The sequence below is a fragment of the Propithecus coquereli genome, unplaced genomic scaffold (assembly GCF_000956105.1).
Source record: "Propithecus coquereli isolate 6110/MARCELLA unplaced genomic scaffold, Pcoq_1.0 Scaffold66, whole genome shotgun sequence".
In the NCBI taxonomy this organism is placed as follows: domain Eukaryota; kingdom Metazoa; phylum Chordata; class Mammalia; order Primates; family Indriidae; genus Propithecus; species Propithecus coquereli.
Window position 1 is genome coordinate 536,415 of NW_012152618.1, and position 25,893 is coordinate 562,307.

Sequence of the window (25,893 nt, forward strand, 5' to 3'; positions counted from 1 at the left end):
TCACTTGGGTGAGACAAAGACATAAAATGTAACCAAAATGCTTGTACCCCCATAATACCCTGAAATAAAAAAAAAAAGAAGAAGTCTTAGAGGATGTGAACGGCTCCCCGAACTTTTGAAGAAAAAGTAAGCAAGTTATTTAGTTCTAGAGGAAGCCTCCAGGGCATGTTAAGAGAGACCTAGCTGTGGGGCAAAGGTAATATATGTAACCTAAACATTTGTACCCCAGTAATGTGCTGAAATTTAAAAAAAAAAAAAGAGAGAGATCTAATTTAACCTTTATGAAGTGTCCATTTGGCCTAAGAAATGGTGAGATTTTTATCTCTGGCAACATTTCAATATAGAATAATAATAACAATGACTTTTAACCTTATGTTTTTGCTAGGTAAGGAGCTATGCACTTTGTATTTATTTTAACAACTACCTTATCAGGAAATTCATATGGGTGCCCTTTTATAAATGGGGACATTGGACAAGTGACAGAGCAAAATCCAAACACAGCTGACAATTTCCCTCTTTCAGATGATGATTTCTAAAGAATGTTGCCACCGGGATTCTTACAGTGTTGGAAGATATGTATGACCTCTAAGATCTTTTCCAACGGAAAGATGTTGTAAATTTATCTTGCATGTAGAGGTGGACCCTAGTTTCTGAAACCTGCAGTTTATACAATTTGGTGAGTTTTCTTCAGGCGTAGATAACATACATTTATGAATATTGACATAGGTACAAAATCTCAGAAGGGTGTTCATACAACTAAGAGGCTCTGAAGTTTGAGTTATTCACTTCCTAGTTAATCATCTCCTGCCTGTTTGTCATAAAGGACTTTCTCAGGGAGCTGATAATGACAGGTTCCTCAGACCCAGGCTTTCTCCCTGCTGCTCTGAGTTCTACACTTGAGCAATGTCATCCATCGTCAAGGCTACAACTGGATGGTGACATATTCACCAACACCCATCTTTCCTTCTCTCATGCATTTCCAAACCTATTGCATCTGAATGTTTTGTTACCAAGTGAACCACCGTCTTTCCAGTTCATTACACAGCAATCCCAATTCCTTTGACTGAACTCTCCATTCCTTCAATGTGTCCTTAACTACCATTTAATTCACTCCCTAAAATTTTCCCAAACTTGTAAATGGATTGTGGATTAAAACTCAGAAAGGTCATGGAAGATACCAAGATTGAGAAAAATTTAAAGCAAGAAAATGGTCTCTAATTTAGTAGTAGAGGCAATGTCATTTCTAAGAAAAATATGACAATATTGGGTTTAACATTTATATGTAAACTTTCAATACTTTAAATACTTTCATTTGTATTATTTTAATCTCTGATGTCACTAACTCATTTTAGAGGGGAGAGGAAAAAAGGCTAAAATAGGCATGGATGTCTTGTTAAATGTGCCAGAAGTGAATAAATGGCAGAAATTGGATTCATACTCAGTTTTCCATTATGCCGGAAATCATGTAGAGATGGTTTCTGCTTACAAATAAAACTACCCCAATGAGGGGAACAACTGTTCTTAGGTAAAAATAAAACAAAAACAAAAACCCTTTATTCTCTTTATTACAAATCAAATTTCTCCTCTCACATAATTGTTTTATAATATGTAAATTTAAAATTTTAAAACATGTGTCTCATTTACTTTGGATTATCTGTGGTGTAATTTTGACTCAAGAATTTCCCTCTTGCAATCCTACAAAATTTGGTGCTCTTGTGCTCTAGAGAACATGTGCCTAGGAACACAAAGTAATTATAAGGGTTGCTAAGGAAAGAAAGCAATAATTTAGAGATTGAATGTATTTGTAAAAATACTACATAATGAATTAAAAAGACATATATATAGAGAGAGTACTCTTGATTATCTGTTGAATTATTAATACTTGTAATTGAGAACTTAATTACAAATCACTAAATACACTGGCTGATGTTTCCAGAGCTATTAACAATATGGATTATGCTAAAATGACCCATAGTCTTTTCTAGACAGTGCGAGACTGCATTTTGGCTTGTAACATAAACTTCTTTTACAGTGTCAGTCTCCATCTATAAAATTTTCATTGGGTTTTGAATTTTAGAGCTTCCTTTCCTCCTCCTCCTCTTCCTCTTTCTTTTTGCTCCAAAACATTTTGAGCTTCTGAATTACCTTCCTCCTTCCCTCCTTCCTTCCCTTCTTTCCTTCTTTTCTTTTCTTCCTTTCCTCCCTCCTTCCTCTCCAGCAGTCCATATTTATAAATCAACAGTCCTCTTTCCCAATATTTAATAACTACTTAGCAGCATTTATTAGTACCACATATGTGTCTGACACCAAGCATTTTATTTACCTAGCATAGTGACTCCTTAGGAGGTCATTTTATTAATTGCTCAATTGCATTTACTCTTCTCTACCTCTACTAAGTGTTCTAAACAACTGACACTTCTCTCCTGAGATTTGGGGGAAGATCCATCTAGCTACTTTCCCAACTTCTATACTTGATTGGATCTTCCCAGGGCAGATAGAATAATATTTTGAAGTCTTTTGGTAATGTAATTCTTACCTTTCCACTCTCTGGGAGAGAAGAACCCTTTAATACAGATTCCTTGATAAGTCTTCTAAAGCCTTTTAAGTTTTAGTCTTTGCTTATCTATTCATATTCATTTTATTTCAATTGCCATCCCCTTTCTTAGGGAATTCTCAGCAACTCTTCCCTCTCCTAAAATGCCCTTTACTTTATTACTCACCTAGCTAACTATTTTTCCTCCTTGAGATCTCAGCTTAAAAGTCACTTTATCACAAGAGCTCCCTAGACTAGACTGTTTTCCTATATACCCAGTACTCTTTCTTTTGAAAAATCTTATGCTTAGATTCTGATGTTCCCATAGACAGTAGCCCTAGACATAGCCCTACATAGCCCATAGACATAGCCCTAAGTGACAGGTACCTCACTGCTTTTCTCATTACTATATCGATAGTACTGTGATTTTTGTCCTTTGTGAGGATATTCTTTCTTATTCTTAATTCTTTATATTTCCTCATGAATTTTACAAGCAGTTGTCATTCTCCACTAAAAATCCACTGTGATGTTGATGGGGATCACATTCCATCCATAGATCAATTTGGGAAGAACTGACATCTTTACACTATTGAGTCTTGCAATCCATGAATATAATTTACTTGATTATTAATTTAAATATTCTTTAATTTGTCAAAATGGTGACGAGTTCATCTAGGACATAGAAGAACTTAATCTAGTTTATCTTGAGTTAATTTGAAACTCAGTTTCTTCAGCCTTGGAAGGAATTGCACCATATTTAGTTTGTCATGACTTCCGGGGTTTAGTCTTAAAGGGCTCCAACTGAATGCCTGGGGTGGTTACAAGAGAACCTCTTACTTGGCCAGCCCTGAATCTCAATTTTTGTTTTCCCGTCAGTAGGATTGCTCAAAAGTCTTCTCTGCAACCTAATCCTTTAGTCCTTGCATGAGACTTGGCTGTTCGGACTCTTGGCTCAGGGAGATAAATGTCTGTAAGGGAAAGGTAGTGCCCCATGTAAAGCTCACCCAAATGTGCTTTTGTCTTCTCTGCGACGTTAGTCCCAGTATCTAGGTTGCATTGATAACAGTCCACATCTTTCATTTAAAAAAAAAAAATTATTTATAAATTTTAATTGTTCTCCTTGAAAAAGTTGATTTGATTCATTTAGGGAAGTCAATAACAGAAAGTTAGATTTGAAGGTTATGTATTCAGCAAGTCCAAAACCGTTATAAATTAAGAGTTCTAATTACATAGGGATGGCTGAAAACATAGTTGTGGCAATACTTGTCAATGACAATGGTGATGTTTTACCTTCTAATCTGATCAGGTCAATTTCTTGACTCATACCTGAGTTTCCCAAGCTATTCCTATATATGTGCTTTTGGGATTAAATTTAACATATATACAATAAGGCCTCAGAATGAATATCAAAATTAAATAAGATAGAGGCTTATATATCCCACTCATAAAAAAGGCCTAAAAGTATGATAAGACCACAGTCATCGGGGAGGCCTGTCCCTTCTAGCTTTCTGCTTCACCATCCTTAGTTTGTAGCTTTCATCCTGTTCTCCTTAGGATCTGTAATGGCTGCTGGTGCTCCTGTAATCACATCTATGTTTAAAACGAGAAAAAGAAGGGAGTGGGAAGAAGGAAAGGTAAAGGGGCTTATTTCTAGCCTGGGATTGTCCATTTTAAGGCTAAAAGATACATCGAACAACTTCCCCCTTATATCTCATTGACAATTCTATTTGCAAAGCAGGCTATGAAATGTGCTTTGTTTGGAATGTAATCTGAGTTTTGTAAATAAGAAAGACATGGAAAATGCATATCTGATAAAAAACACTAACAATCTCTGCTTCATTTCCTCTTCGCTGTTAGGATGAACGGATAACATATTTTTTAAGCATTACTTCCTTATTCATCCTTTTGTAATTCTATTGCAATCTACATTACCACCCATAACTTCTTATTTATAAAATAGATTTACTTATATAACTGATTACATTACTAAACACACATACCTATACTATCCTAAACAAATCTCATCCAAGACTGGATTAAACTTAGTTGAAGAACATAAGGCAATAGTAGGTACTAATTGCTTTTGCCCTTTTCTAAAGTGTAGGCTCCTTAAAGGCACAAAATAAGTTTTATTCATTTACATACTTCCAAAATTTAGTCAAAATGTTATCTTCTAGTGAAATATGGAAGCAATCGAAGTAAGTCATAATAAATAAATAAGAATACAAATTAATTGAGAAAGAGCAAAAATTTTTTCTAGACTCTCAGAGTTGTGGAGTTTTCACTGATTCATAGTAGCAACCTGACTTAAAACATTGTTAGCTGATTTTTAGCCTGTATTTGTGCCTTTTGCAAAGCAATGGGCATGCATTTTAACAAACGTACTTTTTAGTAAGGCTGTATGGCTACCTATATTTTGTATGCATTTATTGCATGCCAAAATTATATTTCCTTCAAACCAAAAATAAAGTACACAAACAAATGAAATCAATCCCTTATCTCTGAATTCTCTGAGCTTGGTAAAGGCATAATGCTTCAGGATTCACAAGCACTGTTGTTATTAGAAGTCACCTCACCTCATTCTTTCCAATTGGCTCAAGTTTTTTCTTTAACTTCCTTTAAGTCTGGTATACTTTTAAGTTATTGCTAAGGAGATATAGGTGTTAAATCTTTACCTTCAACCAACTGTTCATTTCTCTCTCTCTCTCCCCGCCCCACCGCCTTATTCTAAAATTCTGTAACCAGCTCAGTTTTCTTTTTATGGTCCACTCAACCACAAACTCATTATGATATCAGTCACTATCCAATTATCAGAATGTGTTTAATTTGGAATTTCTTCATGTTATTCAATGACATATTTTTTCCACTTTTAAGATTGAGGAATGAATGAGGTCACTGGGGAATAAAAATTACCAGACATATTGATTTCTCGATACAAAACTTGGACCAAATTGGAGTAGGTGAATTTTCAGAGTTATTCCTACTAAAAAGTTATTTTTGTTTCTAATTTTACTTTGATGGACAGTAACTGGCTGAGTGGAAAGAATTTGAAGCAGATCTCAGAATTCCTTCATTCACCGGACAAATGTTTGTTGAATGTCAGCTGTGCCGGGCCCTATTTCTAGACATGCTAAGATGAACACAGAATTTCTACCAAAAGAGAGAATGAGGAAGAGAGGCAGGGAGGAAAGGGTAGGACAGAGATTGGGGGGGAGGCTGGTGGGGAGAGAGAGACAAAGACAAAGACAGAGAAGGAGACAGAGACAGAGAGAAAACACAGACTAGCTATAAGAGGTTAGGCTCTATACTTACTTTCAAATCTCATATTTCCCTACTAACAACTGGTTAAATTATTTAATTACCTCTTTAAGTCTTAGTTTCTGACTTGTCCCCTAAAAATGGGAACCCTTGGTTCAAAGGTGTGTTTTGAGGAACAATTGATTGTAAAGCTATTATCACAATACCTGACACACATTAGATATTAGGAATAGAAAGAATTTAAATTCTTCTGGAGAAAATTGATCATATCATAAACCGACAATTACTAGAGTGACTTAGATCCAACCATGATGTTCCGGGAGTACTGACAGTGGCTTCTGGATCCAGCAGGAGTGCCTGTGGTGTGGTTGTGTTGGTGGGTGTGGCATCAAGGCGTAGTTAACTCCTATTCTGAATCCACAAGGAGAAGTCACACGGAGAGCAGAAGAAAGTGCCTTACAGGCAGGGAGGACAATGGGAATGATAACGTGGTAGCAATATGTAACATGGTGCGTGTGCAGAGAACTTGATGCCACTGTATATTGCCAGAGCAGAGTGTTTGCAGCAGAAAGCAAATGTCGATGTTTGTTAACAAGATCTGTAAGGCCAGACTTTGGAAGGTTTTGTGTCTTGATTGCCACAGGAATGCATTTGCATTTCATCTTGTAGTTAATAGAGTGCCATAAAAGGATTTTCGGCTGAAGAGTGAAATGGACAGCCATCGTGTGCAACGTGGACTTCAAGTGGCATTGACTGGCAGCAGAGGGGTTTCTTAGGAGGCTGTTTTGTATGATAAGCAAGAAAAGAAGAAGAACTGATGCAAGGTCATAACTCCAGGGCATTCTTGGGCGATAGTGGGTGATGATATTTAAAACAAAAGCCATTAGTGCTTGAGCATGACTTTAGTCGAGTGAAGATGGTGAATTTTTAATTTGTCAACAAAACAAATATAGCAACAAATTTTCTTTGGAAAATGGATATGGAGACATCCATGAAGTATTTGGAAATAAAACTCTGAAGATTAGAGTGAGTTTCATGCTAGGGATGTAGATGGGGGTCCCCAGACAGCTGGGTTCCTGAGAGTCAAGGAGAACATTCGGGAAGATTGCTCTGATCAAGGCAACGTGTCAGTGGAACCCTGGGAAATCATCACTGTTCAGAAATCAGAACAGAAAAGAGAGACCACACCGAAGGAACACAAGATCTCTTAGAGCGCTATAGAAGTTGGAACTGGAAGACAGCAGTGTCACGAAACCAGTGGAGTAAAAGAATTCAGGTAACGGGAGTTATCACAAGTATCAAATGCACCAGAGAGTTCTGGTAAAATAAGGATTAAAAGCTTTTTTTGCATTTGTCAATTCAAATATTAATGAAGATCTTATTGAAGCTATTTCTCTCAGTGATAGGGTTTGGAAACCAAACTGTAGAGGGTTAAGAAATAGACAGGAAAGGTAAGGTACAAAAATTTTAATAGGTTTATTGAAGCTTGATTGATAAACAGTAAAGTGTACAATTTAATAACTTCTGACTTGTGTGTATATATGTGTGTGTGTGTGTATATATATATATATTTATGACACCATAATCATGGTCAAGATAATAAACTTATCTATCTTCTCAAAAGTTTCCTCCTGATCCTTTTGTAACTCTTCCTTTCTCTTCCATCTTGTCTGCTACCCCCAAACAACAACTGATCTGCTTTCTGTCACTAGAGATTAGTGTGTATTTTCTAGAAATGTATATGAATGGAATTATACAGTATGTACTGTCTTTGGGACCTGGCTTCCTTCATTCGGCATGATATTTTGGGATTTATCCATACTATAGTATTTATCTGTAATTAATTCCTTTTTGTAGTACTGAGTAGCACAGTTTATTTATCTGCTTACTTGTTGGTGGACATTTGGGTTTCGACTATTGTATATAAATATTCTATGAACATTCTTGGACAAGTCTTCTTATGGATACATACTTTCATTTCTCTCACTGCCCAGGTGTGGAATGATCTGATAGTACAAAAAGTGTATGTTTAACATTTTGAGAAGCTGCCAAACTGTACCATTTTACATTCCCACTGGCAGTGGATAAGAATTCCAGTTCCTCCACCTCCTCACCAACACTTGATGTGGTTAGTCATTTTAGTTTTAGCCATTCTACTAGGTGTGTAGTGATATTTGATGATGATTTTAATTTGCATTTCCATAACTATTGATGATGAGAGTGTTTTCGTGTGCTTGTTATCATTGGCATATCTTCGGTGAAGTGTCAGTTTGATTCTTTGCACATTTTTAACTATTATTTTATTACTGAATGTGTGTGTGTGTGTGTATTTACATATGCATCTCACCAGGGAGTTTATATGTCATTTAGAATTACATATATATCAGGATTCCTTTCTTTAACATTGTAAAATTCTTGGGTAGAACACAGGAATACTGATGGAGAATTTCTTAGAGCAGAAAAGGCATGTGGTCAAAGGAATAGATGGTGGGGTTGGTTGAAAGGAGCTGGCATAATTGTCTTCCACAACCAGAGGAGGGAAGACAAAGATAAGCATTGACACAGAAGCATAAATGGCTAAACAGAACTCACGTGAAGCATCTCACTGTACTCATTCCATTCTAAGAAGGGGGCCTTTGCTCACTCCGTGGCCTGGCACACATGGGAAGAAGTCTCTGCCAGTGAAATTGAGTTTCATAGTTCAAGACATGATGCTCCTCTAACAGAGATAGTTGTAACATATGCTGGGGAGAAAGCCACAGGCTAAAATTTTTTAGAGAACCAGACAAAAGACGTTTTGGGACAATAGATATAACACTAAGCGGGAATTTGGGAAATCTTTGGGAAACTTTGCTGTGTGTATAATTCTGTAGTACATCTTCCAGGGAAAGCAGTATAGATGCCTACTATTCTTCAATGCTTTTGAAGTATAAGTTGTGTTTCTTTTTAATGCAAAGCTGTTGTAGGTCTAATGTTATGCTAAGATTTACGTGCACATGCACACACTTTGTAGTTGGTGGGGGAGATATGGTGAGAGATCACACATAATGGCTAAGCAAAACTCACAGGAAGTGGGGGATAAATAGTCACTGAGGGATGGAGCATGGGGTCTGAATAACAAGCGTATGGAGACTAGTAAAGAATAGGGAGCTTTGGGAAAGTCATTATGGGAGATGAGAAAAGAAGCTGAGAATAGATGATGTGACATTTTTACAGGTTGTTCTGAAGTCCCAGCTAAGTTTTTAACACTGCAAGATTTTTAGGCCATTATTTTGGAAACCCTCAGCTTTCAGGGTGTAGGAGCTGGGATTATAGTATTAAATGTTCTGGGCCTGGATGGTGGAAGCCTAAGAAACAGGATGTGCAGGAAAGGAAGAAAGGCAAGGAGAAGGTGAGAGTTCTGAGGGTATATGCTGCTGATACCACAGTGGCTGGATCTTCCACTCAACTATATCCTTCCATGTGGCTCTGTCAAGGAGTTACCCAATAAACCCAATCTTGCTATTACTTTTATTACCATTATTACCAACTATTGGTATACCAATGTCGGTATATTATCAATTATTGAACGAGTATTACACAGCACACCTGTGCAATATGTTAGGGATATAAAAATAACCAAGACCCTGCACCAATGGTATTCCTAGTATTGGTATTCCACTCATTTTAAAGTTTTTTATATCTTCAAATAGTCTTATCACATCAATATTTCATAATTAAATAACTTATAGCATTCCTTAAAATTAAAATTCTTTTGACTACAATTTCCCCATGTTACCTTGTATTGCCCTATTGTCTAATTCTTCTGCGAATGATGTTTCCAGCTTATATTTCCGTTGCCTTAGTAAAATAAGATACTGACCATGACAAGAAAATATTTAAAGATATCAATTCTGGTGCCCTATAAAATGGCAACTGTTTGAAATTCTGTCATATATTTCCTCATCATTTTGTAGAAGTTAGAGCTTCTTATTCTTTCCCTATATTTATAGTTGACTCTTCTTTTTAGTAGCTCACTTACCTTTTCCCAATATTATTATAGCCCTGGGATATGAAAATAGATTTAATTGCTTCATTAACCCACATCTTTTGTGCTTGCAAGGAATGGGGCTTCTAGCCAGATATCTTTACCACTCCAATCACTTATTACTGGACTAATAAAATATACCCTAAAGTGTCTTCATGCTCTAACAGAAATCATAGCAGACATTTATGCGGGGGTTTTCATTCTGTGATATTCAAAGCACTTGGCAGATTTTTGCCATCAAACGTACTGAATTTATGAATAGAAGAGTATCCATAGATTAAGCAAGGAAAGGTATTGATTTCCAAAATATGAAATCAAAGGGAATGACTAAATGAGAAAAAGGAAAAACGTCTTAAAACATCTATGCCTTTCTCCAATGCCACAAGACAATGGTCTCTGTCAAACAGGAAAATTTAAGATAGAAACAAAATTACAAAAGTGTGCTCTGAAGGGGGCAGTGATAGGTTTATAAAACAGAAGGAAAGAAAATAAAGTTAAAGAGTGAGTTTGTGAGGGAAAAGGAAGTAGAAGAATATAGGGAGCAAAATGAATGTTTCTGTTGGGCATTGTGCCGCTTCGAACCCCACCCTAAGTATTGTGAAAGGTCACGTGTCAGGAGCAAAAAATAGTCTCTGGGTTTGTTCAGCTGGTACAGGCTGAAATGCTAAATATTGGGAGTCATGGTACGAAGACCATAACATCCCTTTTTATCCAGTTTTACCTGATAGGCAATTAATTTTGATCCTTATATTTCACTGACAAAAATAATCAAGTTGACATTTGAATTTCATATTTAGATATGGTTTAGGAGTCCCAATGCACCAACAATGTGCTTCATAATTAACAGGGGACATCTATCTTGTAGGTTGAATATATGACACAGGAACAGTTTAGAGGTATCAGAAGAAAGAGAAACATTTCTATTTTACCAAGCAAATAGATGAAAAGTATAAGAATAAAATATAAAATCCATATTATGTTATTCTTCCTTAAACATTTTTATGGGGTAATTAGTAAATGATATCATACATTCTGTTGAAATTCATATAAGTTAAATTTTATTGCTGAGTAAAAAACAAATTCTTATGAGTTTTTAAGATGAAAGAGAAAGTTTTGGAGCAATCACATGCCTGCGGTTAGATACTTTGAGCTATATGGCCAGTACCTCCTCCCAAAATACAAATGCATTCTCCTCTATCTTAGGGGGGATTTGGTGGATAAGTTCAAGCTTTACTGCTATAAGAGAACAGGTTGTAGAAGTGTCCTGATAGGACTCTGGCAGCCAGTTTGTAATTATCAAATCATTGATAAATCTAGTTAATACTATTTGAAAAGTAAGTTATGAGAAAAAATGGGAGAATGAACCATTTATTGCAAAAAAGCAGCATTAGTAACTCCTTCCACATAATGGCCTCTAATAAAGCTTGTTTAATCACCTGCTGTGAACAGGAATTTCCTTTCAGCATGTCTAGAGTCAGAACAAAGGAACTATTTTATTTTCTCCTTTTAATGCCTCCTGTCAAAGCCAGTCCTCCCTATAGCTGAATTGACAACCAGTTACGTGAAAGGTGGGAAGATTTGGAAAGTGTAGTAAAGCCTTCCTGTCTCCCAAAGTTCCACCTACCCCTGAGTCACCCCCCACCTTTTTACCTAGACACTTCCTCACCATTGAGGAACGTCAGGTGACTCGTAAGGAGAAGGTCACTGGCATTCATGTGTGTTACCTAAGAGGGTTGTGTAAGACAGGGGCAAGAACCTGAGGCCAGCATAGGATTTGTGGGCTTGTCTTTCTTAGCAAATTTCCTATTAACATGGTTTACTTTGTTGTATTCTTTAGAAACAGATAGAACCTGCTATTTATGTAAATTAAATATATATATATATAAAGCCATGGACTATTGAGGCACTAGGAACTATATGGAAAAAAAAAAAACATTTAAACTTAAAGTGCTTTTTTAATTCTCCCACTCAAAACAACAATCAACACAGTAGACTTCTGTGACCAAGTGTGGGAGGTTTCTCCCCACCACCAAGCAAAGAGTCAGTTTTGCCAATTCAATTCTGACACTATCTACTTGGAGGTGGCATCAGATCCAATAGAGTGAGGGCTCAGTCCCTAAGACTGTCCCCTCCTCCCCAAGACATCAGTCACAAATCTAGGCCTCAGAACCTCTGAGCAATGGACTTCTAGCTGGGGTTCCCACGTCCCCCTCTTTGGTTTCAATTAACTTACTAGAGTGGCTCACAGAACTCAGGGAACAAATTATGTTAACCGGTTTTTTATAAGGACTATTACAAAGGATCCAGATGAAGAGATACGCAGAGCAAGGTCTGGGGGAAGGGGCACAGAGCTTCCATGCCCTCCTTGGGTGCATGGGACTCCAGGAACATCCACATATTAAGCTATTTGGAAGCCCTATCAACCCTGTCCTTTGGGTTTTTATGGAGGCTTCATTATGTAGCCATGATTGATTAAACCACTGGCCACTGCTGATCAACCTCAGCTACCAATCTAGTCATTAGTATACAAAAAGATATCACTTTGGAGATTTTAAGGATTTTAAGAGTGGTATGCTAGAAAACAGGGTTGAAGACCAAATATATATTTCGATATTAGGGCAATTTTTTAGGCAGTTTTTTAAGAATCTTGATTGCTAATAAGAACTTCATTGTTAAAACTGAATTTAAGCAGTTTCTGATATAAGATGGCAACTTAGCAAAGTTTCTGCCCCTGCCAAGAAGCCAAAAAACACTGTTTTCATTAAATTAGGAGATATTTATAATTTTGAATCAAAATGTATGATGATGAAAAGAAGTAGGAATAATATTAAATAAATTACTTCACAAGGTAGAGAAAGTTCAAGTATCTATATTCATATACAGATATTGGTGTATATCTACCTACAAAGGGAGTTATCAGTGAGAAGAAAGTTGATTTGTTCTTTAAAGTAGTGGAAAGACTTAGGAAGCTGAGGCACCATGAGTATAAGGAGTGTGTTTGAAGGTGGGACATATGCTTGGGGTAATTTGGAAGTTTATGTAAAAGCAGTGAGAGCTTAGAGTCCACCTCTACCTCACCAGCAGTCAGGCTTATACACCGGACCAAGAATTTAGAGGGCTCTTTCTCTAGAGACAACCATTCCAGAGAGAAAACTTGGATTCTGCCATTTAGTGATCTCCAAAGGCCACCCGAGTGTCTCCAAGTGAAGTCTCCCAGTCAGAACACTCTGCCACTCACACAGAGCTTAAAAGCAACCTTTACATACAAACAAATAGCTAAGCATCTCAAAACTTTTGAGAAAAGTCCCCTAACATGAAAGTGAGAAGCCAACAGCAATAAATAAGAAGCTCAGAAAAACCAGAGGTAATGTTGAAAGCAAAGGAAACGTCAAAGAGATTGTAATTAACACTTAAGAAATGTAAGAGAAGATATAGAACCCATTAAAGAAGAGCATAATGCTATGAAGAAGGAACTAAGATCAAAGTAAGAGCTCTAGGAAATTAAAAACACACCAAACAATTTTTGAACAAAACCAAAAATTTGGGGTGCCGAAGTTAAGGAAAACTCCTAGAAAGTAGAACATACAGGCAAATACGTGGATTGTAAGAAACAAAGGTGTGATTGCTTCAGAAACAATCCAGGCAAGGCCCAAATAGTAAGCATTCCACAATGAGAGAAAATAGACTTTGGAGAGGAGGAAATAATTGACGAAATAATAAAGAAAATTCACCAAAATTGGGGACATGAGTCTCCATATTGAAGTGAATCAGTGATTGTTCAGAGTAATGAATTAAACAAAAGACTTAACCTAGTCACATTTTTTAGAGAGTTTTAAATATCGGATCATAAAAGTTCCTAGAGCAAAAGGACAGGTCTTATACAAAGGATCACAGCATGAAAGTTTTCCATGATGACATTTTAAGCTAGAATGCAATAGATGGATGAATTTAAAACTGTCTCCAAATGTTACCAATTTCAGGTGTCTAGCTCAGTAGCAAAGCATTTGACTGCACAAATGTTATAAATTGTTAGGATATGAAATTTGCAAACAGAGAGAAAGAGAGACAGACTGACTTTGAGGTCTGAATCCCAGTCCAATTAGTTTACTCTAGAACCTTGTGTCTACAGTTGTCCTTTGTCTCTATTGCATCATTTCTCTCCTGCTTTACTGCATAATTCTCTTTAGCACACAGATAAGCTCTAATAGGTCTTAATTTAAAAAAAAAATTACAGACATCATGTCTCCAGCTCCTATTCCTTTTATCTGCCCATCTTTCCAACGAATCTTGAAAGATTTGCTAAGTTCTTTTTGTTGCTTTGTAATTCGATTAGCTCGCATTTACTCTTCCATATACTTTAGTTGGACTTGCGTTCTTACCACCATAACAAACTGTTCTTATCAACGTTACTATCTCCATATGGCCAGATGTAATGGCCGATCCTCTGTTCACATCTTCCTTGCCTACTGAACAGGATTTGACAGACTGAACCGCTCTCTGTTCTTTGAAACAAGATATTTGTTTGGCTTCTGGGACACTACCATGCACTTACTTTTCTGCAACTAACTGGGTCCTCTTCCTTTGTCCACTCCTCCTCCTCTGAATGACTTCTCTATTAAAGAGTCTACTTGGATGTCTGACAGGCATCTCAAAATATTTTCAAAACAGAACCCTTGTTTCTCCCTCTCTCAAGCCCATTGCTACCCCATTCTTCTCCATCCCATGAAATGGCACCACAACCATCCATTTACTCATGGTAATAACTAGGAATCATCTCTTTTTTTCTATAGTTCAACCTTCAGAATAAATTCTGAAACTACCCTCTTCTCACCATCTTTATTGATACTATCCTGGTCTAAGCTACCATCAATAATCATATGCCTGGCTTTTCTGTTACCATCCTCATCTTTTCTCTACACAGCAGCAGTATGATATCATTAAAGGGTGAGTCATATTGTAACACCTTCTCATGCTCTTTTAAATACTTCTCATTCTACTTAAAACAAACTGAGACTTCTGACCATGACATAAAAGACTCTATATTTGTGTGCTCCTTAAAAATACAATATAGGCCACATACGTAATTTAAAATTTTCTACTAACTACTTTAAGACAAAGTAAAACAGGTGAATTGAAAGCAAAAATATTTTAAACTTATTCCAATGTATCCCCAAATTGCCATTTCAATATATAATCAATATAAAAATTATTGAGATATGCTATATTCTTTTTTACACTAGATCTTCAAAATCCAGTGTATATTTGTGTTTTATACCTACAGTGTATCTCAATTCAGACTACCTTGATTTCAAATGCTCAGTAGCTACACATGGCTAGTGGCTCCCATATTGGAAGTACAACTCTGCATGGCTTAGTCCTAATTACTCTACCTCCTCAGCTATTAATCTCCATATCCTTGCTCATTCTCCAGTCAAAATGACCTTCCTTCTATTCCTCAAATGTGTAAAGTTTATTCCCACCCTAGGCTGCTGCATAGCCAGTCCCTCTATGTGGATTTTGGTTCCCCAAAGCATTGCAGAAGAGGTTCCTTCTTGTCATTCCCATATCAGCTCAAATGCTACCTTCTCGCAAAGGTCTTTCCTCACCCTCCAATCTAAAGTAGCACTCCTGCAGGACATCTTAGTCCTATTAATCATGTTTAGCATTTTCAAAGAATTCACATGTTTCATTTTTATCTGAACTCCTGTGCCACTGTAATGCTATCTTGAGTATAGGAACTTTATGTAGCTTGTTCACAGAGTTTAGAACAGTTCCTGGACAGTTTTCTGAATGGCTGGATGAAGGAATAAATGAATAAATGAAGGGATAGTCATTAAAGTTTTAATAGTGGTAATGCAAAGAGCAGAATTCATTCCATTGCATTTTCTAAGTTTGCTGTAACAAACACATATTACTTTGGAATTAAAAAAAAACAATTAAAGGTTTTGTAATAAGTTAAAAAAATTGTGAAACTACTGGATGCTAGACTGTGTGGAAACTCAGTGGTATCAAAAACAGTATCACCTCACTGGTGAAGTGAATGTAATCCCCTCCAAATAAGAGATTTAGCTGCTTTGCAATATACATTCAATGGAATGTTCTAACATTTGATGCTGAACTGACCAAGGGTATAGTTTATCTCAGAGGTTGAAATGGATAAATATTGCTTATTATTTGACTCTGTTCTTCTTGGAATTTGGCTCAGGGACAAATTATAATGCTCATATGATATGTACCTTGCATACCAAATCTCTTTAGGAGGTATGGTAGAAAATATATAAGGGATACAAAAGAGCCCTTTTGCCTTAACCCTAACTCTGAAGCTGAGCATGGTGAAGTCACAAGTGCTTGATTCCCTCCAGAAAATAGTTGTCATTTTCCAGTCTCAATCTTGGAAAATTCTTGAGAGTGTACATTCTTAGCGTGGTACCCTGGGAACCTGCATTTCTAAAAATTCATTCCAGGAGACTCTCCTGCCCTTAGTTGTAGAACACTACCTAAAGTCAACAATCCATTCTCTTTTACAAAGCAAGTTCTCCCGAGGAGAATAAACTGAGCTACTGTGAGCTACTAACCATCTAGAGGATGAGATTTTAGGTCCTTTCTAATTGGCAGCCTACTGAAAGCAGAGTTTAAAGAGAAAAGGGTAAAAATTTTTGCAGAGTTCAGGAGCTTCCCAGAGAGAAAGTCTGTTGTAATGGAATTCTCTGAGCTGCCAGGGCTCAACCAGCATAAGAAGAAGGGGCATGACCAGTCTGCAAGCAGATGAAAAACTATCTAAGAAAAGCAGTGCCCACTGCACAATTTTGTCAAAATGTACAATTGCATTGGGAAGGAAAAAACCCTACATATAAACACACACTCAAATTCAAAGAATGAAGAAAAATATTAGTACTTTGGAGCATAGACGTAAAAGTAGCACAATCCCTAGACCCCCCTGTTAAAGGCTCATTTTAGAGATTTACAAAGCTGAGATGCGGCAAGATGAATCGTTTGGCAAGAGACTCCAGCAGCTATCAGTGCTGAGAAATGAAGCCTGCATCAGGGCTCTTAAGGACTCTGAGTCACCTGGCTATTAGCCTAAAGTGAAATCAAGCAAGTATTCTATCTTTTCTTTCCCCATAAGCTTTAGGTTTAGCGAGCTAGTTTACACCTACGGCAGATGAATCATCTTTCTAAATGACCCTGCTAAATCATACACAGTTAATTATAAAGATTTTAGTGCTATGTTGTGTGAGTGGGTTGCAGATTACTGTTGCCTGACCACATCCTCAGTAAAACCTTAAACCATCATCAGACCACAGATAAAAGAGTGGATTCTTCACTCCCCATAGCTGTAGAGGGGGGAAAAAGTGATAAGACTCTCATACTGGGAAGTAACTCTGCTCCAGTCCATCATGTCTGAGTCCTCACTGTCCACAGCTAACCCAGACCTCCATCGGGGTCTCTTCTGTCTTGTTACTTTAAGCATTTGTATCTTCGTGGATGATTGTGTGATTGTGTCCATGGAAATAGAGCAAACCTCTTGTTACAAAGTCAATAAATCTAACACCAGGAAAAGAGATTTACATGGAGGAAAATACAGATTTGTGTGGCTAGATGATTTGAAGGGCAAATTATTCTTTTAAATTATACATTCATTGTCAAGAGAAATGAGCAAGCCATCCAAAGACATGTAAACAGTGTCTTCGGCATTTGCTACAGAATAAAAATAATTCTCTTTTTCCATTTCAGAGGGAATAAAAGTTATTAGACTGTGGGCTGTTCAATGTTATATACCTTAACGTTCTCACTAGCTTGAGGAAGAAAGTAATATTTGTGTTTAAAAAAATATTGCTGGCCATAAATTACCCCTTCCCAAGAATTCACATTAAATGTATCAAATTGGCAATTATTTCGTTTTATATTTATCAAAATGTACTGTGGCATTAACTTAATGGGGGAAAAAAAACTTTTTATGCTATTTCCTATTCAAGAAACATATTAACCTGACTTTAGCACATGTACTTAAAAAGGCTTTTAATGCAGAAAAATGTAAGTTTTTTTTCCCACTTAGCTATAGTCTAAACATCCATGTAGAATTTTAATAGCAAGCGCAAACATTACTTAATTGTGGGAAGGGAATGTATGAAGTTATAGGCCAATAAAGCCAACTTCAGATTACTTATGTGAAAAGAAGCAAATTAAATACATTAAAATTCTAACATTTTATTTGTCATAGAACAAAATGTAAACTGTAGAGCTTTTCTTCCAGAGAGGTTTAATTTTTGAAGTACCCCAAAATTTATTTTACTTGAATTTTTGTAATTTCCTTGTTACATGTTTTGCAATACAACTCAGAACGGAACTAAATGAAACGTTAACCTAAAAGCAATACAAATGATCAACAAAACAAAAAGTTGATTCTTTGAAAAGATTACAGGCTTTGCAGAAAAGAAGGCATATCAATGTGAAAAAATTGAAGAATACAGACACAAAGAGAAAAAAAAATCCTCTAATTCATCAACTCTAAATGGCTTCATAATATTCCATTGTTTGATGTAGAATTTGTTTGACCCAACCCCTAAGGGTTGGATATTTCTCCTCCAACTTCAGCCTTTATAATCAACTTTTATATTAATATGTATAAATTAATAAATAGTATGTATTCAATTGATAGCAAAAGTGAACACATTTTCATATAATTGCTACCATGAAATTTATTTTGCTAAAAACAGAAGTTGTAGATTTCACCTAATCCTTTTCACACATTTGACCCAATGTATCAACCCGATTCATTGAATAGAAATCTCTTTTCACACAGAATTAAAATGATAAACTTATTTCATGCTCAGTTCTATTTGGATCTGCTCTGGACTCGCTATTTACTTTCATTAGTTATTTTATTCTCATACATAGCCAATGCTTTCCAATAAATACAGAATTACTATATGGTTTATTGTTGAGTTTATGAGGATAACTATTTTTAGTATTTTAAAATTTAGAAATAATACCTGCTTCTTGTTTTAAAAAATGAAAATACAGTATATAGAAAGAAGTTAACATTCTCTACCTCCTTCTTATAATTTCTTACTTCCCATAGGTTTCAATTTGTTAATATTTTCGTGTCTATGCTTCAATAAATTTTCCTGTCTTATACAGAAATATCTTTTTTTCTATTTTTAAAAGAAATGGGATCCTAATATACACATTATTCTACAACTTGCATTTTTCCCTTTATAGTATATCATAGATATGTTTTAAATTTCTTATGAAAAGACTTTTATCAGTTATGGCAAAGTTGGCAAAACCATTAAATGAACCTTTCTACAACACTGTTAACTGAGCTACAGACTTTATTTGGATTTCACTAATTTTCTACTAATGTCCTTTTGTTATTGTTGATTGTTCCGCAATCCTATCCACAATACCACATTAAATTTAATTGTTATGTTTCCTCAGTTTCCTAAAACCTGTGACAATTTTTCATTCTTCCTTATCTGTTATGACCCTGACTCTTTTATTTAAGAGTACGGATCAGTTATTTTGCAAAATGTCTTTCAGTTGGAGTTTGTCTGATGTTCACTCATGATTACATTGAGGCTACACATTTTTGGCAAGAAAATCATAGAATTGACGTTCCTTTCTTGGTGCTACCTATCTGGAGCTATGCAATGTCAATAGGTCTTATTATTAGTGATGTTAAATTTGGTCACTTGGTGAAGATGCTGTCTGGGTAAGATGTTTTTACTAGCCAGGTCTCTGCACTGTAATGTTACCATATTTCCTTATGGAATTACAAATACATCTGTACCTTGGAGAGATACTTTGTCAGTGCAAACATCTGTTTTCCTATAAACTAATTTTCACATCAATCAGTTGATCTTGCCTGCATAAATTACTACTATGGTGGTCTAATTTTTTTTTCAATTTCCTTCATTCCTTTCACATTTAATAGTTGTAATTTTTGTGCAAGTAAGAGTTGTCTCTTCTCATTTATTCTATCATTTGTTTATATCACTATGGGTTCCTAGATATTTTACTTTATAGATTATTCTATAGAATATATTATTTCTTATTTTATGGCTCAAATTGTCTCATCTTTGGCCATTGGCCATTTTAGGTCAACTGCTATGCCTTTTAGACGTGCCCTCATGATTTTTCCCCCAACATTAATATACTTTCTGGCACCACGGGATGCTCCAAGTTCATCAGATACTTTCCATGTCCTAGTTCGGGGATCAACACTTTCTCTAAGCAGCCCTGGTTCCTTTAATAGGGGACTGTTACTTAAAAACCAAGATCTTAATAGCATTCTACTGTGTATATTTGTCAAATTTTCTTTATCCATTCATCTGTTGATGGACATTTAGGTTGCTTCCATATCTTGGATATTGTGAAAAATGCTGTAATAAACATGAGAGTGCAAGTATCCCTTTGATATATTGATTTCAATTTTCTTTTTTTGGATATAGCAGAAGTGAGATTACTGGATCATATGGTAACTCTATTTTTAGTTTATTAAGGAAACTCCATACCATTATTCATAAGGTCCGTACTAATTTACATTCCCACCAAGAACATATAAGACTTTCCTTTTGACCACATCCTCTACAGCACTTGTTATCTTTTTGGTAAAAGCAATCCTTACAGGTGGGAAGTGATAGCTCAGAGTTTTAATTTTCATTTTGCCAACAATTAGCAGCTAATGCTGAGTACTTTTTCCTGTATCTATTTCACCATTCATGTGCCTTTTTTTGAGAAATGTCTGTTCAAGTTTTCTGCCCATTTTTCAATCAGGTTATTTGTTTTGTTTTGTTTTTTTTAGTTTGTTTTTCTTTCTTTTTTTTTTAAATTTGTTTCTTTGTTTTGCTATGTAGCTGTTGGGTGTTCAGTATATATTTTGGATATTAACTCCCTATCAGATATATAGTTTGCAAATATTTTCTATCATTCTGTGAGTTGTCTCTTCACTTTGTTAATTGTTTTCTTGGCTGTGCAGAATATTTTAAGTTTGATTCCATCCCATTTGTCTACTTTTGCTTTTGTTGCCTTCGTTTTCAGAATCATATAAAAAAAATCATTGCCTAGACCAATGTCATGGGGTTTCCCCCTCTGTTTTCTTCTAGTAGTTTTACAAAAGCGGGGGATCCTGTCATCTGCAACAACAGGGATGAATCTGGAGGACATTATGCTGAGTAAAATAAGCCAGGCAAAAAGAACAAAAACTACATGATCTCACTTTCTGTGGAAACTAATAAAGTTGAATTATTGAAGTGGAGAGTAGAACTATGGTTACCAGAGGCTGGGGGTGGGGTGGGGAGGGAGCGAATGGAGAGTTTTTGATCAAAGGGTACAAAGTTTCAGATAGACAGGAGGAAGAGTTTTTGAGATTTATTGCTCACCAGGGTGACTATAGTCAATAAAAATGGATTAAATATTTCAAAATAACAAAAAGAGTGAAATTTAAATGTCTCACCATAAAAACATGATAGGTAGGTGAGGTAATGGATATGTTAAGTAGCTTGATTTAATCATGCCACATTGTATACATAGATCGGTCCATCACATTGTACCCCATAAATATATACAACTATGATTTGTGGATAAAGAATTAAAATTAAAATAAAATACCAAAGATCCAGTACAATAAAAAATTTTCAAGCTAAGGCCATCATAGCCATGACTGTGAAATTTCTAGGCCCTGTATGTGGTCATAAATAGTTGAGATTGAGAGGGATTGAATGGGGCTGGGATATATAAGAGGAGGTTAACAAGAAATCTGCAACACAGTGGAAAAAATGCTGAGACATCCAGGCCATTACAAATATCCGGGTGAAACACAAAACTATGGAGAGAGTAAAAAGATCAGCAGTGGGGTGGGGTGGGGAATGAATAGGTGGAGCACAGGGGACTTTCAGGGCAGCGAAACTACTCTGTGCGGTACTGTGATGATGGACACGTGACATCATACGTTTGTCAATACCCATAGAATGTATAGCACCAAGAATGAGCCCTAATGTAAACTATGGCCTTCACATAATAATTATGTGTCAGTATTGGCTTATCGATTTTAACAAATGTACCACACTAACAAAAGGTGCTAATAATAGGGGAAAATATTTGAGGGGAATGGGAGAGGACATAAGGGACTTCTGTGCTGTTAACTTAAAACTGTAAACCTAAAAAAATGCTACAAGAAAGTCTATTAATTGAAAACAAAAATCAAACCAAACAACAGCAAAAAAACAAAACCCCAAGATTTGGGCACTAGATGTGATCATTGCTAATAGGATGTCATTGTATGTGTCATGTAGACATACATAATGTACATATTCTTGTACATATTTTCTAGCTTTTTCCACTGAAAGGACCTAGAAACAATAACTGATAGAAATACATACATTTGTACACACACACACACATCTAGAGCTATGTGTGTATAGTTTTATTTATGTACATACACACACACACATTCATACATCCATACGTATAAATGTACCTAGATATTCTTTTGCAGTTTACAGTTTAAAGCTTAGAGATAAACTAGATATTTCTAAATTTCTCTAAAGGCAGTTTGTCCTCAAGTATATGATGCATTTCAATACACATTTTTTTTTAAGTTGCGGAAATCTCTCTTTTAATCACATGCCTTTTAATTAGACCCGAACCAATTTAATCAAATTCATCAGAACAGATATTAACAAAGTATTTATTTCTATTTTGTGTCCTCCAATTGTCCATTCCTGTGACAAACAGAATGAAATTGTTAACTGATTTGGGGAATTTTTTCTTGATTAACTTTTCAGGGTGGTGACTATCGAATCCCTGCAAAATTATTAAGTTCACAATGAAAAGGACTCAAAACCCATGAAGACAGTAAAGACTCAATGTCACGCCATGTCCTTTTCAACTGCAGTCTCCTGTGAAGGAGTTTCATAGGTGGCATCAGTCAGAGTTACTGGATACACTATTTAAAGGAATCAGCTTTCAGTGAATTAAGAGAATTAGTGTGCGTGTGTGTGTGTGTGTGTGTGTGTGTGTGTGTGTGTGGTGTGCTCAAAGATCCAGATATAAAAACAAGAAGGAATAAAAGATAAGATAAACTTCCATTCCAGCATGTTTACAAAGTATTTATGTTATTTTATTTTATTACTTAACAAACACCTCCTGTAAGGATTATTAAATATTGATTCATTTAATTAATCTCTTGATGGCGTCACTCTTCTGTCCGGGACTGAATGCAGCTGTCGTTCTCCGGCACCACATCTTATCTACGGCTACATCAGGGCCCTGAAACTCCCCGTTCGGCCACTCTTCCGTGCATTTCCTCATCGAGCTCCCTTCACGTAGAGTGTCCTTTCCCCCTCAGTGCCTATGACCTGCCTCTCATCCTCAGGCCCCAGCTCAAATGTTAAATTCCTCCATGAAATTTTCCTTAACTCTCCAGACAATTATTTATTCTCCTGATCCCCTATTGCTTTATGGTTTTCTTTATTCTAATACTTACAATTTCATTTCTCCAGGATATCCTGGAGTTTGGGGTCCCTCAAATCAGAACCTGCACCTTAGTCATGTTTACATCTTCAGCACCAGACTCAAGGTCATTTAATAAATGCTATGATTGTTGAGAAAAGCCTGAGTTCTTACAGGGCCGGAATGAAGGGAGAGCCAGGAGACAGAGGTTCCTGAACACTTGATGGCTGGTCTTTTACTCCATCCTTAATGTTGGGTGAAGATTAAGGCATTTTACTTTATCCCTCATCCCTTCGCCTCCACCCCTTAGCCGAGGAAGAATGTCACTCTGCTTCCTGGGGACTGAGTCCTGTGCCACATTAAATGCTGCTGAGTGCGTGGTCCATGCAGATTCTTCCTCCCATCACCTTCCGTAGTGGTGACGCTATAAGAAGTGCTTCAGTGTGGAAGCTGATTGGAAGCCAATGCTGTCATCTCTCTCCCTTCTTCCGTATACCTGTCCAGGTAGTAAGAGTGCCAGTGACCGGCATGGGCATTTCTCTCTTTCTTTCTCTCCATTTTCTCTTCTCCCAAATGGCAACTGGACACAGGAGAAAAAATGGTAAAGACCAGGCTGGACACCTAAAACAAGGTTGATTGGCACCATCTAAATTGGTGCAGCAATATCCATGAGTGTGAACTGGAACCCTTTCTCTGCAATGCTAGCTCTGGGGAGAGGGAGGCAGATGCTTCAAGTGCAGCCATTGGGACCTGGAGAGGTATGGGCTGCAGGCTTGGAAAGAAGACAACAGATGATTTCAGACACGTTTACCGCACACGCACTCTCTCTCTCTCTCTCTCTCTCTCTCTCTCCTTCTCTCACACACACAGACTCACTCTCTCTCTCTCTCTCCCTCTCTCTCTCTCTCTGTCTCTCTCTCTCTATCTCACACACACAGACACACACACTCTGTCTCTCTTTCTACCTCTCTCTCACACACACACACACAAACACACACACGTACACTTTTAAATGCATATGTCTCAAAGTTTTGCCCTAGAAACACCTTTATTCTAATTACTCAAGGTGTTTTCATAAATCAGGAGCCTTTGGGAAGGGGGATAAAGGGATCAGGAATCACTGTTTTTTAAAACATGGCCAATAGATAATTCCTGTACATATGTAAGTCTGAAAAGTGTTGTTGTCTAGTCTCCCACTTGGCATTGCTGAAACTGCAAACTGAAGTTCTTAGATCACCTTAAATATTTGTGAAAAAATACTCCCTTGCCCAGGTGGGTTGAGTTTTTATAACTTTAACCTGCTACTTCCTATTAAAGAGAATTTTAATGAGATGTTTCTATTTCTGCAGCAGTATACTGGGTCTTTCCTTAGCTTATCCAGTTTGGGAAACAAAAGTGGTGGTGGGGAGATTGCACGAAGTCACAGTGACAAAGTGAATTTCTTTTCTTTATTCTGACTCGCTCCCTTTAAAAAAAAAAGTAACTATATTATTTTATTGATTTTGCAAAATCCTTTTGGCTAGGATTTAGATTTCTTTTTTTCTTGAAGCTATTCATGTCACCAACGGCATGGGAAATGGGGGAAATGGTTTCTGTAAACACTGTGTCAGGAGAGTAATCAACCAACACCTTATTTTTAACATTCTAATTCATCAAAGGACAGGAATGAAATTTTATTTGCATTTTCTCTGAGCACTGCACAGTGATTGTCATATAATTTATTAGCAATAGTGTCAATAGAGTCTGATAAGACAAATGAATGCGACAAATGAATGAAATTAATACCTGGGAAGCCCAGGTATTAATTTATATTGCAAAAAATCATTAATCACATTTTCATTTTTAATAATTAAATGATGCTTGACTTTTTAGACCATACAACTACAACTGTGCGCACACACACACACACACACACACACACACTTTTTTTCGAGACGGAGAACCTTTGTTTAAGTTTCCAGGAATTAAACTCTAGGGTTATGAAAAAGTGTTCCCTTTCCCCTCAATCAGGAAGACAGTAAATCGAAAATCATTTGGAGATCACGCTCCCAGAGAGCCAGGGGCCGTACAGCGTCATTGCTCTTGATAATGCAATTACGGCAGGTGGTGAATCCGGTAATTCTCCCAGAGCTTTGGAGAGCTCCACAGCTACAAAGAGATGTAAGGCGAGAGAGAGAGATTTCCAAGGAAGTTTGTTTGAGTGCCGCCAGTTCTATCGCTGTGCAGATAAACACCTTCCTGCATTATTACCATGTCTAATCATTAACACGTAGGTATAAACTTTCCAGTTCTTCACACCTCACTCAGTTGGGACCTCAGGGAGACTGGAATTAACTTTCTCTTTTCTGTCTACCAGTCTTTGCCTAGGGAATAGCTGTGCTTTGTCTTTTAGAACTTTTATGTCTTTCTCTCTCCATTGACTCTTCTCAGACATCAAAACTGCCGAAATAATTTCAACCTAAAAGAAACAAGAAAAAACAAACAAGCTGTCACATCTTCCCATCATGTTGCTGCTTCTTCTGGCGTTGATCAATTTCTTTTCTTTCTTCCCCCACAAAATTACTGATAAGAGGAGAGCATATTTTTAGCCCTGGGTAAGCCCCTCCCATTTTCTTTTGAT